This window comes from Anomaloglossus baeobatrachus, chromosome 2 (assembly GCF_048569485.1).
Source record: "Anomaloglossus baeobatrachus isolate aAnoBae1 chromosome 2, aAnoBae1.hap1, whole genome shotgun sequence".
Classification (NCBI taxonomy): domain Eukaryota; kingdom Metazoa; phylum Chordata; class Amphibia; order Anura; family Aromobatidae; genus Anomaloglossus; species Anomaloglossus baeobatrachus.
Window position 1 is genome coordinate 323355606 of NC_134354.1, and position 19187 is coordinate 323374792.

General features: G+C 49.8%; 1 protein-coding gene across 1 annotated transcript in view; it reads left to right on the plus strand.

Annotated features, from left to right (window-relative positions):
- Positions 1-19187, plus strand: part of LOC142289738 (uncharacterized) — an 834494-nt gene that overhangs the window by 624743 nt on the left and 190564 nt on the right. The window lies entirely within an intron of this gene.

The following is a 19187-nucleotide window of genomic DNA, read 5'->3' on the forward strand; positions in this document are numbered from 1 at the left end:
GTATCAACCCCATTTATTACCCCGTTTGCCACTGCACCAGGGCACGGGATGAGCTGGGGTGAAGCGCCATGATTGGCACATCTAGTGGATGCGCCACTTCTGTAGGGCCTGCGGCCTGCTATTTTTAGGCTGTGAAGGGCCAATAACTATGGACCTTCCCACCCTGAGAATACTAGACCACAGCTGTCCGCTTTACCTTGGCTGGTGATCCAATTTGGGGGGGACCCTACTTTTTTTTGTAATTATTAATATTGATAAAATAATTATAAAGAAAGATCCTGGGGTGACCTCCACATTGGATGCCCAACCACGGTAAAGCTGCCAGCTGTGGTTTTCAGGCTACAGCAGTCTGCTTTGCCCTAGCTGCCTATCAAAAATGGGGGGACCCAACGTCTTTTTTTTTTTTTTTTTTTAAACTATTTTTTCTTAAAAAAAAAAATTAATGGGGTTCCCTGTATTTTGATTGCCAGCCAAGGTAACGCCAGGCAGATGGGGGTGGCAACCCGTAGCGGTCTGCTTTATCTGCGCTGAGAATCAAAAATACCGTGGAGCGCTACGTCTTTTTTTTTAAAGATTTATTTTTACAGCACTGTGATGTCCAGCAATCAAAATACAGGGAAGCCCTTTTTTTTTTTTTAGTTATTTAAATAAATAATTAAAAAAAATATATATGGGCTCCTTCTGCATTTTTTGTATTGCTAGCTAAGGGTAATCCAAGCAGCTACTGGCTGCCAACCCCCACTGCTTGGTGTTACCTTCACTGGCAACGGAAAATCTATGGAAGCATTTTTTATTTTTTTTGCCATAAAACTACAAAAAGATGACGTGTGCTTCGCCATATTTTTGTATGCTAGCCAGGTACAGCAGGCAGGTATGGCTGCCCCCAACCCCCAGCTGCCTATTTGTACCCGGCTGGGAACTATAAATATAGGGAAGGCCTTTTTTTAATTATTTCATGAATTTCATGAAATGATTAAAAAAAAAAAACCACGTGGGCTTCGCCCCATTTTTGTGTCCAGCCGGGTACAACTAGGCAGCTGGGGATTGGATCCGCACCACCGGTTAGCCCGAGGTTTCTGGGCCTTTCTGCTGTGAATTGCAGTCCACAGCCGCCCAAGAAAATGGCGCTCTCATAGGAGTGCCATCATCTGGCGCTGTATCCAACTCTTCCAGCAGCCGTGAAGCCGGGTGGCTTGCTGGGTAATCATGAGTTAATACCAGCTTTGTTTTACTAGCTAGTATTAAGCCAGAGATTCTTAATGTCAGGCAAGTTAGACCCGGCCATTAAGAATCTCCAATAAAAGGTTAAAAAAAAGACACCACACAGAGAAAAAATACTTTAATAGAAATAAATACAGACACAGTTAGAGACTCCATGTTTATTACTCCCTCTTATCCCTCCACGATCCATGGTCTTCTGTCTTCTTCCTCCTTCAACACATGCAGCTCTGCTCCATCAGCAGCACTGCATGGGAGAAAGACGCTGCTCCCCGTGCAGGCTTTTCACTCCACGAGTGATCAGTGCTGCAGGCTGTTAGCGGTAACGTTACCGCTGACAGACGGGTTGCCATAGCAACGGTGATCTCCGTTATTTACCGGCTGTGTCAGCCAGTCAATAATGGAATGGGGAAGCAGAACGGGGAGTCGACCGTGTGCCCGAGCATGTCGCCGGTACACGGCGATACACAAACGTGCACCGTGTACCGGAGAGTGCATTGACAGGACCTAGCATGACGTCAAAGCCATGTGACCAGTCTGTAGCCAATGAGACAATAGACACGTGACTAGTCACATGGCTATTTTGATGTCACGATAGGTCCTGCATCACTGCTGGTTACCGAGAGGATGCAGCGATTACCGGTGGAAAAGCGGCGGGAGACAGAGTGCAGGACGCATCGCGGGCACCGGTAAGTGTTATGGCAATGTTTATTAACTGTATGTGTACATTTATAATGTGTTTTTATGTGTTTGTGATTGCCTCCCATTGTTTCCTATGGGGTTCGAGTGGTTCGTCGAACGGTTCGCCGTACCGAACTCGAACGCGGCCTCCGTTCCGCGAACCGACGAGCCGAACCGCGACCGGTTCGCTCATCTCTAGTGGGGACTGCAAGACTTGTACAGCAGACCCGTCTCCATCTCGCACTATAGTTACCCAGTGCCCAGTCAGCGACATGTAACGCCCCTGTCCATGCTTACTGGTCCAAGTATCGGTGGTGAAATGCACACTGTCACTCACAGAATTTCTCAAGGAAGCGGTGATGTTGTGTGTGACATGCTGGTGTAGCGCAGGCACACCTCTCTTGGAAAAGTAGTGGCGACTGGGCATCTGGTACTGGAGCACTGCGACGGACATAAGGTCTCAAAAATCCTCTGTGTCCACCAGGCGGAAAGTAAGCATTTCTGTAGCCAACAGCTTGCAGAGGGTGAAAGTCAACCTCTTAGCTTTGTCATGGCTCAGAGGAAATGGCCTTTTAATTGTCCACATCTGAGGGACCGAGATCTGGCTGCTGTGCGGAGACTGCGTTGAGTAAGGTGTCCCTGGAAAACTGTTGGTCTGTGAGGAAAGTGCAGGCGAAGAAAGGTTTTGGCCTCTACTTACAGATTGGCAACAAAGCCTATAGATCACATGAGTTGGGTGATCCTTTGCGATGTCAAAAAAGGACCAGGCAATGCAACTATTAGAGCCCATGCGACCTGCAGAGCCACCCCGACTTGTGCTCAGAGGCAGAGTTGTGGCTTAGGATGCAGTTGTTGACGTGTTGCCAGTATTCCGTTTTTGTCCAGGAAGGCGCAAGCTAACCTCGTCGTCAGTCTCATGCTCCTCCACCGCCTCTGCTGACCTCCTCAAGTGCCTGACTGTGGGTTGACAGTAAGTGGGATCTAGAACTTAATCATCAACCGTTGTTTTTGCACTCCCCTCGCCCTCAGACCTAACCTCTTCCTGCCCTGACTGAATAGTTAAGTTGTCATTCCAATCAGGTATCTGAGTCTCATCGTCATCAGTATGTTCCTCATTGTCTCCACCAAGAAGTGTTACAGTTTGTGAACGAGGGTCTACATTATGCTCAGAAACTTGGTCATCAGGGCCTGAATCAGACTCGCAAAGCTTCTGGGCATCACTGCGGACCATTTCCTGGTCTGTACTCACTGTAGCTTGGGAGCAGACCTCTGATTCCCAGCCTATAGTGTGACTGAACAGCTCAGCAGAGTCAGCCATCTCTGTTGCCCCATACTCTGCATTGCGGGTGGAGACTTGAGAGCTAGGAGAAAGCAAGTGTGATTGGGGTGACAACTCAGAGGACTGTTGTTTTTTGGATGTTGAAGTTGAGGTGGAGGAGAGGACACTTGTTGGAGGACTTGCGATCCATTCATGCATGTTCTTTTTTTGTGCATCATCTACCTTTGTTACAGTAGTTCTGTTCCGTAAAAAATTGAGCACATCGGATTGTCCACGGAAAGTAGTAGACATCTTACTTTTGCTTGAAGATGGCATTTCTTCAGCAGATGTTACTGTAGCTTTACCACTTCCCCCACGGACACAAACTTTTTTTTTTCCTTTCCAACATGCCTGTTCCTCTTTCCACCAGCATCTGTCCTTTTGCCACTCATTTTGTTTGTGACCAAATTGAACACTTAAAATGTTGTAGCAAAAATGAAGCAGTGGTGTACAATGCAGAGGTGGTCTAGCTTTATTGTCTTAGCTAAAGAACCAACAGTGACTATCCCTGACAATGCAACTATGGCCCTAAAACTGGCAGCAATGTTTGCTATAAAAATAGCATAGCAAAAATGGGCAGGAGGGTAGAATGCAGAGGTGGTGGAACTTGCTTGGCACCAGAGGGACACAAAATTAGTATAGCAGCCACTGTTTGGATGCCACTTATATTCAGCACTGTTTGCTATAAAAATAGCGTAGCAAAAATGGACAGGAGGGTAGAATGCAGAGGTGCTGTAGGTAGCAGGACAGCTAAGGAAGCCTCAGTTTCTATCCCTGCCAATGAAAAAATGCAGCAAGCACTTGCCAGAGCTCATGTAGCCAGACGCTATTATGTAAAGCCCTGCACGGACCTGCCTAGCAACAATGCCTATGAACGTGTGTAATGCTGCCCTGAAAAGGGCTGAAATGACAAATAGTCCCTAATCCCTAAAGTGCTGTGTAGATTGCACTGTATAGCTATAGTGCACACAGCAGCAGCAGCGGGAGCGGGAGCCGTGACTGTCACCCACCTGCAGCAGAGAGCTAATGGCGGCGACGGGGAAAATGGTCGGGTCTTATAGGGTAAGGACATGTGACATGCACAGCCTATGACACATGCCCTTGCTTGTCTGGCAAAAATCCACTTTTCAGTGTGTGTCTCTGTGATTTGCTGACAGCCTGGCCTGCCCCACTGTACGCGTGGTTCGGGAAAAAAAAAATGGCGATCGGCATTCTTTCAGCACTCAGCAGCAGCACTGATCTAAACCCTGTCCCCCCCGCACACTATACGCTAAATTTTGATCATAGCGTGATTCACAGTGACTCACACTATTACAGTGAAAAGCCAGCTAGTAACTAGCTAGGCTTTTTGCTGATCGAACCATTGTCGAACGTAACTCAAGCTATCAAGCTATTAGCAAAAAGCTCGTGTTCAAGTTCGATCTCGAGCACCCCCAAAATCACTCGAACATGAAATTGGCGAACCTCGAACCTCGAACATCGCTCAACTCTATTCCAGACTCCCGACCTCACACTATTATCTAATTTCAGCGTATAGTGTGCGGGGGCGGCGCGTTTAGATCAGTGCTGCTGGGATAATGGCGATCGCCATTTTTTTTTTCCCTAACCGCGCGTGCTGTGGGGTGGGCCAGCATGTCAGCCAATCCCAGACACACACACACATCTAAGTGGTCTTTTTTGCCAGACAAGCAAGGGCATGTGTCATAGGCTATCCATGTCACATGTCCTTGCATTATAAATACGGCCAGAAGTTTATTTCAGCCCTTTTCAGGGCTTTTTTCCTCAGACTCAGAGCCATAGGTGACAAGCAAGTCCGTGGAAACGCTGTATACAGCTTCAGATAACAGCGTCTGTGTACCTAAGCTCAGTGAATTCCTTGCTGCATTTCACCATTAAGAGGGATAGAAAGTGAGGCTTCCCTTCCTGTCCACTGACCCAGAGAACCCGGCCACTGTACCCACCTGCCCACTTTTGCCACGCTATTTTTATAGCAAACAGTGCTGAAACTTAGTGGCATCCAAAAAGTGGCTGCTATACTCCATTGTTGTCCCACTGGTGCCAAGCAATTTCCAGCACCTCTGCATTCGACCCTTATGAACATTTTCCTACGCTATTTTTTATAGCAAACAGTGCTGAAAATTAGTGGCATCCACAAAGTGTCTGCTATACTAATTTTGTGTCACACTGGTGCCAAGCAAGTCCCAGCACATCTGCATTCAACCCTCATGCACATTTTGCTATGCTATTTTTATAGCAAGCAGTGCTGAAAAATAGTGGCATCCACAGTGTCTGCTATACTAATTTTGGGTCCCACTGGTGCCAAACAAGTCTCAGGACCTCTGCATTCAACCGTCATGCACACTTTGCTATGCTATTTTTATAGCAAACAGTGCTGAAAATTAGTGGCATCCACAAAGTGTCTGCTATACTATATGTTGGGTTGATAAATGATTATTTAACTTTCCCAAAACAAACAATAAGAACCATGCATAAAATTGATATAATTGAACAATGTTTTCAGTTGCCCACTACTTGCTAATCCCTCTGCGTAGCAGCAGTAATTGTGTGTGTGTGTGTGTGTGTGTGTGTGTGTGCGCGAACACGACTTACTAGTGGCGCATCACAAGAGCTTCCCAGTTATCTACCTAAACATAGACAAAACACATTACCCCCCTTGAATACCCTTGTTAGCTGAAGCCTCACAGATAAGGCAGATGATAACAGTGTGAATGCAAACCACACAGCTCTGCAACACAGTCATGGAAATCTTGAAAAGCAACAGTCAATGCAAACATGTGTCGCTGTCCCTTTATGATTTAAACTGTACGTGACAATTTGACAGTGCAGAGGCAGCAAGTCTCATTGTCTATATAGTCATCCTACCCAGAACAGATATGTGTTTTGCTAATAAAACAAAGTGTTGCATGCACGCATTACTGTCTGGGCACAGCCTACCATACCCAGGTACTGTGATGTGCAGTTGCCAGAAAAACAGACTTTACGCTCCTCTCACGGTAAACAGTATAGACAGCACCGGAAGAATGTTGGTTTGTGGCCCAGGATGCTGCTCACTGGCGTTACGGTGCTCCTCACCAAACTCCAACACGACTCCCCTCACAATTGAATAAAATGTTTCCGCGGTTGCTCCATGCTGTAACACACACCTTTAGCTTTTCCTTCTGTTCATAGACAGCATCTCCAAGTCCACACCCGAAGACCAATTTGCTATTGCTATAGTGACCAAACAGACAAAGGCAGATCCAAAAAAACAGCAGCCCCTTGTGTGTAGTCTGCAACAATGCATGCAATGAACGGCAAATAAGCATGTTGCATTGACAGTGGCTAAAGCTGAGCAATACACCCTCACGCTATCAATTCATATCCATGTCACACTTCATGGGGGAAGCACTCAAAGTTGTGAGTTTTTGCCTTCTACTTAGAGATTGTTGACAAATCTTACAGATTACATGACTTGGGTGATCCTTTGCGATGTCCAAAAAGTCCCAGACTAGGCAAGGCTTACAGCCCATGTGACCTGCATAGCCAACATGACTTATCCTCAGAGGCAGAGTTGTGGCCGAGGATTCAGTTGTTGACGTGCTTCCAGTACTTTGTCTCTGTCCAGGAACACACAACGTAAACTCATCGTCAGTAGCATCCTCCTCCACCTCCTCTGCTGACGTCATCGACTGGCTGACTTTGGTTTGACAGTAAGTGGGGTCTCCAACCTTATCATCACCCTGTGTGTTTTCATTCCCCTCGTCCTGAATTCTCCGTGACAACCTCTTCCTGCCCTGACTGAATAGCAAAGTTGTCGTTACAATCGGGTATCTGAGTCTCCTCATCATGTTCCCCATTGTCTCCACCAGGATGATGTACGGTTTGGAAATGAGGGTGTACATTATGCTCAGCACCTACTTCATCAGGGCTTGGATCCGACTCACAAAGCTTCTGGCCATCTGTGCAGATCATTTCCCCTGTCTCCTGGAACTCGCTGCATCACGTCAGATTATCTGCTACACCCGCAAGCTTCAAACGGAACTTGAAAAATCATCTGTTTAGAAATGACTATAACCTTCAATGACACCACCACCGTGCGTAGCTGCCGCCCAACCTACACCACACCTACTGTCTCCTCCCCAAAATACTTTACAATATAATCCCTCAAGGGCTGGGCCCTCTTCCCTCTGTACCAGTCTGTCTATTGTTACTTGTATATGTATTCTGTATGTAACCCCCTTCTCATATACAGCACCGTGGAATGAATGGTGCTCTATAAATTATTAATAATAATAATAATAATAATGACTTCTTTGTCTGCAGCTGGTCTGGCAGCTTTGGAGCAGACCTCTGATTCCCAGGCTATAGTGTGACTGAACAGCTCTGCAGACACAACCATCTCTGTTACCCCATACTCAGCAGGGCTGGTGGAAACTTGAGAGCTGTTAGGATGCAAGTGCGATTGGGTTGACACCATGGTGGAATGGAGTATTTGTGATATTGAATTTGAGGTGGAGGAGAGGCCACTTTATGGAGCACTTGAGATCCATTGAAGCAGCTGCTGTTTTGGTGCCTCATCTACATTCGTTAGCGATGGTCGTGTCCGTGAAAAAAGGATCATATCAGATTATCCACGGGAAGAAGTACACCTGTTATTTTGGCTGTTATTTGTTGTTACGTAAACGCTAGCAACCTGCTGCGGTTCCAGTTGCGCCCAGGCGTCAGCTGCCATTTAGGGCTGTGCCTCGGGTTGTCCAGCTGGCTGCTTTCTCCTCCACATCTAAGTGTGGAGAGGCGGCTAGAGCGCATGTGTGTGCCAATTTACCCCAGCCGCAGCCTAACTCCAGTGTTTCGCCTAGTGAGTATGCTCAGCTTGACTGTACCATTCCTGAGGCTAAGTCTTCATTTCGGACTACAGTGCATGCTCCCACACTTGCGAAAAGCCTCTTTGCACAGGTACTTGCACTCCATGCCGGGTCTAAGTCCTGTGTTGTGCCTAAACAGCATACTGAAGCTGATAGTCTTTTTTCAGAGACTGTATTTCATGCTACTGAGCATGCTCAGGCACTTACTGCATCAGAAGCTAGGTCCGGTAATGAACTCTTTGGCCCTGCCCCTGATGTGGGAGGCCCATATAGACCACAGGGCATCAGGTGTCCTGACGGTGTGGCCAGGCAACTCCCAACTGGCTAGAAGAGGCCCGCCCCTATGACTTGTCACCTCATTATTGTTGGTCAGACGATGACTGGTGAGGTGTTTGGGTCGTGGCTGCCATGAGGTCATCATTGAAGTGGTGGTTCTAAATAGGACGCTAGTTATACCACTCATGATGAGTCACTCTGCTTTTGTCTCCAGGAGGTGCATTGTGGTCCACCCTGGTTTGGGGCGGACACAGGTTATAAAAGGGGCTGAAGCCAACAAGGAGGTGCGCAGTCTTCTATTATGCTCCGAAAGAGCACACCTCCATGTGTTGAACCCATTGCAGCTTTAGGCCAGAGGTAGGCAGGGATAGGGCTTCGATGCAGGCCGCCACCACAGTTGGTAACGCAGAACGGATAAGACCAGCTCCTGTCCTACCAGTCCGGCTAGTGCAACCCAGTGGCATTAACAGGCCTGCTGCTGCTGATGCGCCTGCTGTCCACAGGTGTGTTTCCTACGCACACGGACAGCGTACCCAATGGCCCCTGTGTTGTTAACAGGGAGTTCCGGGGCTGGGTGGGCGTGTTGACCCTGTGACGCTAACAGGGCTCCCAGTCTCCAGATCCGAGTGTCGTCTAACTCGGTTCAGGCTACTATTAGTTTCAGAGTCACCCAGCTCTGTATCCTCCACCTAACCTTCCAGTTGCAAACCTCTCCTTTTCCATTTGGGAGCATGGTGGACACCGACTGGCGATGGGGATTGTGAGGTAGCACGGTCGGCTGCGCAGCAGAAGACACGGGATCCAGGCATTAAGGTTCACAGCACACGGTTTTAATGTCCAAACAAAAGTCCATAACACAATACATGTGCCTCTCCAGCAGAAAACTCAGGGAGTTCTGTTCACTCCCTCACACCCGACACACCTGCCCTTGTTCCTGATTCTATTTAACCCTTCCTTCAGCCTGTAGGGAAACAGCATTAACCCTATAGTGGATTTACTTTCTATCATGGAGTGAGCACAACCGGGGCGAGACATACCGGCCGTCATAGATAACCCCGGTCACAGTCTCACATACCCCCCCCCCCTCAGTTCAAGCGTGCGGGGTTGAACTCCCGCCATCAAACACGGGCCGCGGGACAAGGCATCGGCGTTGCCCTGCAACCTACCGGCCCGGTGTTCAACCGTAAACCGGAAGTTCTGCAGAGAAAGGAACCACCGGGTAACCCGGGCATTCCGTTCCTTGGCGGACCTCATCCAGACCAGTGGAGAGTGATCCGTCACCAAGCGAAACTGCCGTCCCAGCAGATAATAGCGTAGGGACTCCAAGGCCCACTTGATCGCCAGGCACTCCTTCTCCACTACGTATAATTCCGCTCGGGAGGGGTGCGCTTCCTACTTAAGAAGGTTCCGGGGTGTTCCTCCCCCTGAACCACCTGAGACAGCACTGCCCCCAGGCCGACCTCTGAGGCGTCAGTCTGTACTATGAACTCCTTCCGGAAATCAGGGTGTACAAGAACGGGCTGTCCGCACAGGACCTCCTTCAGGGCCCGGAAGGAGTCCTCGGCCTGCGGAGTCCAGCGCACCATGACGGACTTCTTGCCTTTGAGAAGGTCCGTCAAGGGGGCTGATAGTCCCGCAAAATCCTTTACAAACCTCCTGTAGTACCCCACGATACCCAGGAAAGCCCTAACCTGCTTCGTGGTCAGGGGTCTAGGCCACTTCTGGATCGCCTCAACCTTGTTAATTTGGGGCTTAATCACTCCTTGGCCTATCACGTAGCCCAAGTAGCGGGCTTCCGTGAGTCCCAATGCACATTTCTTGGGATTGGCTGTCAATCCGGCTGTTCGAAGCGCGTCCACCACCGCTTGTACCTGTTCCAAGTGGGTCTGCCAATCGGAGCTGTAAATAATGATGTCATCCAGGTACGCTGATGCATACGCCTGGTGCGGTTCCAGCACTAAGTCCATCAACCTCTGGAACGTGGCCGGAGCGCCATGTAACCCAAAAGGCAAGACAACATAGTGGAAGAGACCCTCCGGCGTAACAAAAGCGGTTTTCTCCTTGGCGGACTCCGTTAGTGGCAACTGCCAGTACCCCTTGGTCAGGTCGAGCGTGGTAAAATATCGCGCCTGTCCCAGCCTATCAGCTCATCCAACCGGGGCATGGGGTAGAGATCGAACTTGGATATTTCGTTCAATCTCCTAAAGTCATTGCAGAACCTTAAGGAGCCATCGGGTTTTGGTATTAGGACAATCGGACTAGCCCATTCACTCCGGGATTTTTCGATGACCCCCAGGCGTAACATTGTCTTTACTTCCTCCGATATAGCTTGTCGTCGAGCCTCCGGTACCCGGTATGACTTCAGGCGTACCTTCAGGTGGGGCTCGGTGACAAAATCGTGTCGTATCAGACTGGTCCTACCGGGCAGCTCGGAGAAGACATCGGGGTTCTGCTGAACCAACCGTCTGGCCTCTCGCCTCTGTTGCTTGGTGAGGGCTTCTCCAATCCTTACTTCCGGTTCGTCCTCTCCGGAGGTCGCTGGAGCCGGATGTGAACGACCCGAAGAGGAGGGAGGTGGGGAAAAAACAGCCATCAGGCTTTCCCGTTCCTGCCAAGGTTTTAATAGGTTGACATGGTATATTTGTTCAGGTTTCTGCCTACCGGGCTGCAATACTTTATAGTTGACCACCCCGACTCTTTCCTTTATCTCGTAGGGGCCTTGCCACTGAGCCAGGAATTTACTCTCCGCCGTGGGGATTAATACCAACACCCGATCCCCGGGTTTAAAGGTCCGCACGGTGGCTTGTCTATTGTAGCGGCCGCTTTGCGCGGCCTGAGCCTCCTGTAAATGCTCCTTCACAATTGGCATGACCGCGCTTATGCGGTTCTGCATACCTAAAATGTGTTCGATCACACTTTTATGGAGGGTGGGCTCTTGTTCCCATGTTTCTTTTGCCAGGTCCAACAATCCCCGGGGATGTCGCCCGTATAACAATTCAAAAGGCGAAAACCCCGTGGATGCCTGTGGCACCTCTCGTATGGCAAACATCAAATAGGGAAGCATCATATCCCAGTCTTTCCCGTCTTTTGAGATCACCCTTCTTAGCATGGTTTTCAGGGTTTTATTGAAACGCTCGACTAAACCGTCCGTTTGAGGATGATACACAGACGTACGCAACTGCTTGATCTGGAGTAGCCGGCATAGCTCTTTGGTCACTTTAGACATGAATGGGGTCCCCTGATCCGTAAGGATCTCCTTGGGCAACCCCACCCGGCAGAACACAGCAAACAACTCCCGAGCTATAAGCTTTGCTGCAGTATGCCTGAGAGGTATCGCCTCGGGATACCGGGTGGCATAGTCAACGATCACTAGGATGTGTTGGTGCCTTCGAGCAGACTTTACGAGGGGCCCCACCAGATCCATCCCTATCCGTTCAAAAGGGACTTCTATAATGGGTAACGGTACCAATGGACTGCGAAAATGGGTCAGGGGTGCGGTAAGCTGACACTCCGGGCAGGTTTCGCAGAACCGTTTTACCTCCCCAAAGACCCCGGGCCAATAGAACCTTTGCAATATTCGCTCCTGCGTTTTCTTGACCCCCTAGGTGGCCACTCATCAGGTGTTTATGAGCCAAGTCGAGGACCCGCCGGCGATGCGGCTGGGGCACCATCAACTGTTCTACCCCCACGCCCCGTATTTCATCTACCCGGTAGAGTAAATCCTGCTTAAGAGCGAAATGGGGGTACCTTACCTGGGCACCGGGAAGCTGTGCCACCCCGTCAACTACTGTCACCCGACTCCGGGCATGTATCAACGTAGGGTCCTGGAGTTGGGCTGTCCCAAACGTATCCGGGGACGTCTCCAACTCCGGGATGGGCTCGACCGTCTCAGCTTCTCCTGCCAATACCTCTAGGGGCGACCTACCGGGTTCACACTCTGTCCCTATCATGGTGACCCCTACGGCAGGTGTCCCGGATTTAGGATTGTAGGGCTCAGGTCCCGGACCAACCAATATCTGAGGGGACTTAGGGGGTCCCCTCCATAAAGTCCAAAAATAGGGCAGATCCCTTCCTAGGATCACGTCATAAGGAAGAGTGTTAAGAAGTCCCACCTCATGTTGCACCTGACCGCAAGGTGCTGTGATGGTGACAATCCCCGTGGGATAGTCGCGGCGGTCCCCATGTATGCAAACCACCCCCACGGTGCGTCCTGTGGCCTTTACTTTAGCTCTCAAGGTGGATCGCACAAGGGTCACTAAGCTTCCGGAATCCAACAATCCTGTAACCGGACATCCATTCACCTGTATTTGGCACAAGTGGGGCTCCGTCTCTGGGGAGACCAGGTCAGCGGTACACACCACCTGAGCATACATTGAACCCCGCCGGGTAACCCCACAATCCATGGGCTCCGTGGTGAGTGGACACTGGGCTTCCATATGTCCCACCCGCTGGCACCGCCAACATCTAATGGAGACGGAAACCCCCTTGACGGGTTGTCGTTTAGGGTACAGAACCTTCCGGACCTCAGGAGTGGCGGCCGCGGCCTCAGACGGGACGGTAGGGGACTCCTGCACCGTTGTCAGCGGTGGGTCCTTGGCCCTAGGCTTGGAGGGGCCGGACCGACGGGCGGTACGCAAAGTCTCAGTGTCCCATATCAAGTCCTGCGTAGCCACATGCCGCTCTACCAGGGACACTAATTGGTCCAGGGTACTCGGGTCACCCTGTCCGACCCACCGTTGAACGGTGACGGGTAAAGTGCGCACAAAACGATCCACTACTACCCTTTCCACCATTTGCGCCGGGCTCAGAGTGTCAGGCTGCAACCACTTTTTTACAAGATGCAACAAGTCATAGGCCTGGGAGCGTACGGGTTTGGCTTCCTCAAAGAACCACTGATTTACCCGCTGAGCCCGTACATAGGTATTCACCCCCAACCGAGCCAGTATTTCGGCTTTCAGGGTCACATAGTCAATGGCATCCTCGGTACAGAGGTCCAGGTACGCTTTTTGGGGTTCCCCCGTCAGATAGGGCGACAATACCTCAGCCCACTGCGGGGTCGGCAGCTTTTCCCGCTCGGCCACCCGCTCAAACACCGCCAGGAACGCTTCCACATCATCACCCGGGGTCATCTTTTGCAACGCTTGTCTCACCGCTTTCCGGACGCTGCCGTCGTCACCCGGTCCCGGGGTTGTTGCTGCCGGTCCGGCACGGATCGACTTGGCCAGGAGAACCATCTGTTCTTGGTGCCTTTTTTCCTGCAATTGCAAGGCTTGCTGCTGACGTGCATTGGCCTGATCCATCTGTTCTTGGAATTTTTTTTTCTTGCACTTGCAAGGATTGGAGCAGGTGTGCATTGGTCTGTTGCTGCTGTGCATTAGCCTGAGCCAAATGCTTTAGTATGTCCTCCATGGCGTCGCCGGGTTTGGGCTGTAGTATAGCCGCTCGAATCCAGGACATGCGCAGCTGGGTCACCAGGGATGGATGCTACACCTCACCGGCTGTCATGCCCGCCGATTCTCCACCATATGTTAGGTAGCACGGTCGGCTGCGCAGCAGAAGACACGGGATCCAGGCATTAAGGTTCACAGCACACGGTTTTAATGTCCAAACAAAAGTCCATAACACAATACATGTGCCTCTCCAGCAGAAAACTCAGGGAGTTCTGTTCACTCCCTCACACCCGGCACACCTGCCCTTGTTCCTGATTCTATTTAACCCTTCCTTCAGCCTGTAGGGAAACAGCATTAACCCTATAGTGGATTTACTTTCTATCATGGAGTGAGCACAACCGGGGCGAGACATACCGGCCGTCATAGATAACCCCGGTCACAGTCTCACAGGATATATACCTTTCTCTTTCTTTTCTTCTTAATTTTTTTATATAGCGGTAACATAGTATATACCACCTTATCCAAATCTGCCAGTCCCACCATAACAGATGTTGTTCAGCAAATGTTACTGTTGCTTAACCACCAAACCCACGGACACAAACTTTTTTCTCCTTTCCAACACACTTGTTCCCCTTTCCACCAGCATCTGTCCTTTTTCAGCCAGCCCTCGGTCCCTCAGATGTGGACAAGTAAAAGACCATTTCCTCCTATCCATGACAAAGCGTTGAGATTCACTGTGTGCACCACTGGTGTTTAGTGGAAAAGCATATCTAAGATTGCGTACAACGTTCTGCTGATACTCCTGCATACGTGCGTCCCTTTCTATGGCAGGAATTATTTCGCCAAATTTTGTCTTGTACCGGGGACCTAACAGTGTGGCAACCCAGTAGTCAGCATTACTTCGAATTCGTACAATCCGAGGGTCATGTTGTAGGCAGTGCAGCAAGAAGGCGCTCATGTGTCTTGTGCATCCAAGAGGACAAAGTCCTTGGTGTGTTGGTGGCGGAGAGGTGAGAATCGTGCCTCCTTTCTCTGCCCTCTTCCCCCAACCTCGCACAACCGAAATGTGAGCAAGCTCTCACTTATCTGCTGAGTCTTTCATGCCCATCGCCAGTTCGTCCTCCATTTCTTCCTGGGCTCCTGCACCTTCCTCAATAGTTTTGCTGATACGATGCGCCCTTGATAATCCCTCTCCCCCACCGTCCCATGACTGCCGCCTAGGTGCCGCTGACTGTCTGGACTAGAGATGAGCGAACTGGTCGCGGTTCGGCTCAAGCTCGGTTCGGCGAACCAAGGTCTGGTTCGCGTTCGGTTCGGCGAACCGGCTCGGCAAACTACTCAAGCCCCATAGGAAACAATGGGAGGCAATCACAAACACCTAGAAAACACCTAGAAAACATACTTAAAGGTGTCCAAAAGGTGACAAACAATTCACAACACAACACAAACACATGGGAAAGTGACAAGGACATATACTCATGCAAAAACAAAAGAGTTGGACAAGAAAAAAGAGGAGGAGACACAGATATAGGCATGGCATGCCCTTCTAAAATGATGTAAAACACCGCAAGGTGACTCAAAGCGGAGTTTCCCGTTTTTCCAAAAAATTGGGCCACACGGACACCCACCCCTTCAGTGGCAGCACTTGTGCCCCAGTTGTACACTTCACAGGTAGATTTGCATCAAGCACATTCAAAAATACGCCATCCTTAACCGTCCCCAGGATGACACCGGGGTAGGTAGCAAAGTCTTTGCTGAACCATGACTTGTTCATCTTGGATGATTTTTATAAACACTGCAAGCAAGGGTTACTCCAAGCAGAGTCTCCCTTTTTTTTCAAATATTGGGCCACACAGACACCCACCCCTTCAGTGGCAGCACTTGTGCCCCAGTTGTACACTTCACAGGTAGATTTGCATCAAGCACATTAAAAAATCCGCCATCCTTAACCGTCCCCTGGATGACACCGGGGTAGGTAGCAAAGTCTTTGCTGAACCATGACTTGTTCTTCTTGGATGATTTTAAAAAACACAGCAAGGGTTACTCCAAGCGGAGTCTCCCTTTTTTCCAAAAATTGGGCCACACAGACACCCCATCAGTTTCAGCACTTGTGCCCTAGTTGTACACTTCACAGGTAGATTTGCATCAAGAACATTCAAAATTACACCATCCTTAACCATTAGAGATGAGCGAACCGGTCCCGGTTCGGCTCGAGGTCGGCTCGCCGAACGGGTGTCCCGTTCGAGTTCGGCTCGTCGAACGTTCGACGAACCGAACTCGAACTGCATAGGAAACAATGGCAGGCAATCACAAACACAGAAAAACACCTAGAAAACACCCTCAAAGGTGTCCAAAAGGTCACAAACAACTCACAACACATGGGAAGGTGACAAGGACATATACTCATGCGAAAACAAAACAGCTGGACAAGGAAAAAGAGGAGGAGACACAGATATAGGCATGGCACGCCCTTCTAAAGTCATGTAAAACACCGCAAGGTGACTCCAAGCGGAGTCTCCCTTTTTTCCAAAAATTGTGCCCCACACACACCCACCCATTCAGTGGCAGCACTTGTGCCCTAGTTGTACACTTCACAGCTAGATTTGCATCAAGCACATTCAAAAATACGCCATAATTAACCGTCCCCAGCATGACACCAGGGTAGGTAGATAAAGTCTTTGCTGAACCATGACTTGTTCATCTTGGCTTCTTTTAAAAACAATGTAAGCAAGGGTTACTCCAAGCGGAGTCTCCCTTTTTGCCAAAAATTGTGGCCCACACACACCCACCCATTCAGTGGCAGCACTTGTGCCCTAGTTGTACACTTCACAGCTAGATTTGCATCAAGCACATTCAAAAATACGCCATAATTAACCGTCCCCAGGATGACACCAGGGTAGGTAGCAAATTCTTTCCTGATCCCAGCTCTGTTCATCTTGGCTTCTTTTAAAAACAATGTAAGCAAGGGTTACTCCAAGCGGAGTTTCCCTTTTTTCCAAAAATTGGGCCACACAGACACCCACCCCATCAGTGGCAGCACTTGGGCCCTAGTTGCAAACAGGATGTTTTGATTTGCATCAAGCACATTCAAAAATACGCCATAATTAACCGTCCCCAGCATGACACCGGGGTAGGTAGATAAAGTCTTTGCTGAACCATGACTTGTTCATCTTGGCTTCTTTTAAAAACAATGTAAGCAAGGGTTACTCCAAGCGGAGTCTCCCTTTTTTCCAAAAATTGTGCCCCACACACACCCACCCATTCAGTGGCAGCACTTGTGCCCTAGTTGTACACAAAACAGCGAGATTTGCATCAAGCACATTCCAAATCCACAAGCATTTACTCTCCCCAGGATGACACAGGGGTTGTAAATTCCTTCTGGATCCATGACTTGTTCATTTTGATGAACGTCAGTCTGTCCACATTGTCACTGGACAGACGCGTGCGCTTATCTGTCAGCACACACCCAGCAGCACTGAAGACACGTTCAGAGACAACGCTGGCAGCTGGACACGACAAAATCTCCAAGGCGTAAGTTGCGAGCTCTGGCCATTTTTCTAGGTTTGAAGCCCAAAAGGAGCAAGGCTCCAGTTGCACAGTCATGGCATCGATGTTCATTTGGAGAAACTCCTGTATCATCCTCTCCAGCCGTTGACTATGTGTCAGACTTGTTGTCTCTGGTGGCCTTGCAAAAGAGGGTCTAAAAAAATTATGAAAAGATTCCATAAAATTGCTGTTACCAGCACCAGATACGGTCCTACTGGTACGTGTAGACTGTTGAAGATGACGAGACCGTCCCATGTTTGTCAAGTTACAACTGGGAGATTCCCTCCCTGCACCTGCACGGTTGTTTGGTGGAAAAGCCGAGCTAAGATCGAGTAACAGCTTCTGCTGATAGTCCTGCATACGTGCGTCCCTTTCTATGGCTGGAATTATGTCACAAAATTTGGACTTGTAACGGGGATCTAATAGTGTGGCAATCCAGTAGTCATCATCACTTCTAATTTTGACAATACGACTGTCATGTTGGAGGTAGTGCAACAAAAAGGCACTCATGTGTCTTGCGCAGCCATGCGGACCAAGTCCACGCTGTGTTTGTGGCATAGAGGTGCTACCCGTTCTTTCTTCCTCTGACATCTCCCCCCAACCTCTTTCAACTGAAATTTGACCAAGGTCTCCCTCATCCGCTGAGTCTTCCATGTCCATGGACAGTTCGTCCTCCATTTCTTCATGTTCTCCTGCACCTTGCTCAACATTTCGCCTGCTACTATGCGCCCTTGTCGATCCCTGTCCCCCATGGTCCCATGCCTGCTGCGTTGGTGATGATGAACGTCTGGACCTTGGTGATGTTGTTGTCCCTTGCGCATATGAATCCTCCTGTAGTTCCTCCCCTTCATGTTGTCCCACCCCCTGACTCCGAATAGTGTTTAGCGTGTGCTCCAGCATGTAAATGACTGGAATCGTCATGCTGATAATGGCATTGTCAGCGCTAAACATATTCGTCGCCATGTCGAAACTGTGCAGAAGGGTGCATAGGTCCTTGATCTGAGACCACTCCATCAGGGTGATCTGCCCCACCTCTGCATCTCGTTGGCCCAGGCTAAACGTCATGACGTATTGCACCAGGGCTCTGCGGTGCTGCCACAGTCGCTGTAACATGTGGAGAGTTGAATTCCAGCGTGTCGCCACATCGCATTTCAGGCGATGAACCGGCAGGCCGAAAGACTTCTGGAGCGATGCAAGTCGCTCTGCTGCGGCGCTTGAACGACGGAAGTGAGCAGACAGTTTTCGTGCCCTGTTCAGAAGGCCATCTAGGCCGGGATAGTGTGTTAAAAATTGCTGGACGACAAGGTTCAACACGTGAGCCATACAAGGTACGTGTGTCACCTTGCCCAGGCGAAGGGCCGCACCCAGGTTTGCAGCATTGTCGCACACGGCCTTACCAGGCTGCAGGTTGAGTGGAGACAACCATTTATTAAACTCGGACCGCAGAGCTGACCACAACTCCTCAGCTGTGTGACTCTTATTCCCAAGACATGTCAAGCTAAAGACCGCCTGATGCCGTTGCGCTCTGCTGCCAGCATAGTAATGAGGCGTGCGTGATTCCTTCTGCGCAGTGAGAACGCTGGTGGCCTGACCAGGCAGGCTTGGGGCGGAGGTGGAAGACCCAGATGAGGTGGAGGATGCAGAAGCAGTGGCGGAACTTGGACAGACAGAGGATTGACACACAAGTCGTGGGGACGGCAAGACTTGTGCAGCAGACCCTTCACCATCTATCACCATAGTTACCCTGTGCCCAGTCAGCGACATGTAACGTCCCTGTCCATGCTTACTGGTCCAAGTATCGGTGGTGAAATGCACCCGTTCACACACAGAGTTTCTCAAGGAAGCGGTGATGTTGTGTGCGACATGCTGGTGTAGCGCGGGCACACCTTTCTT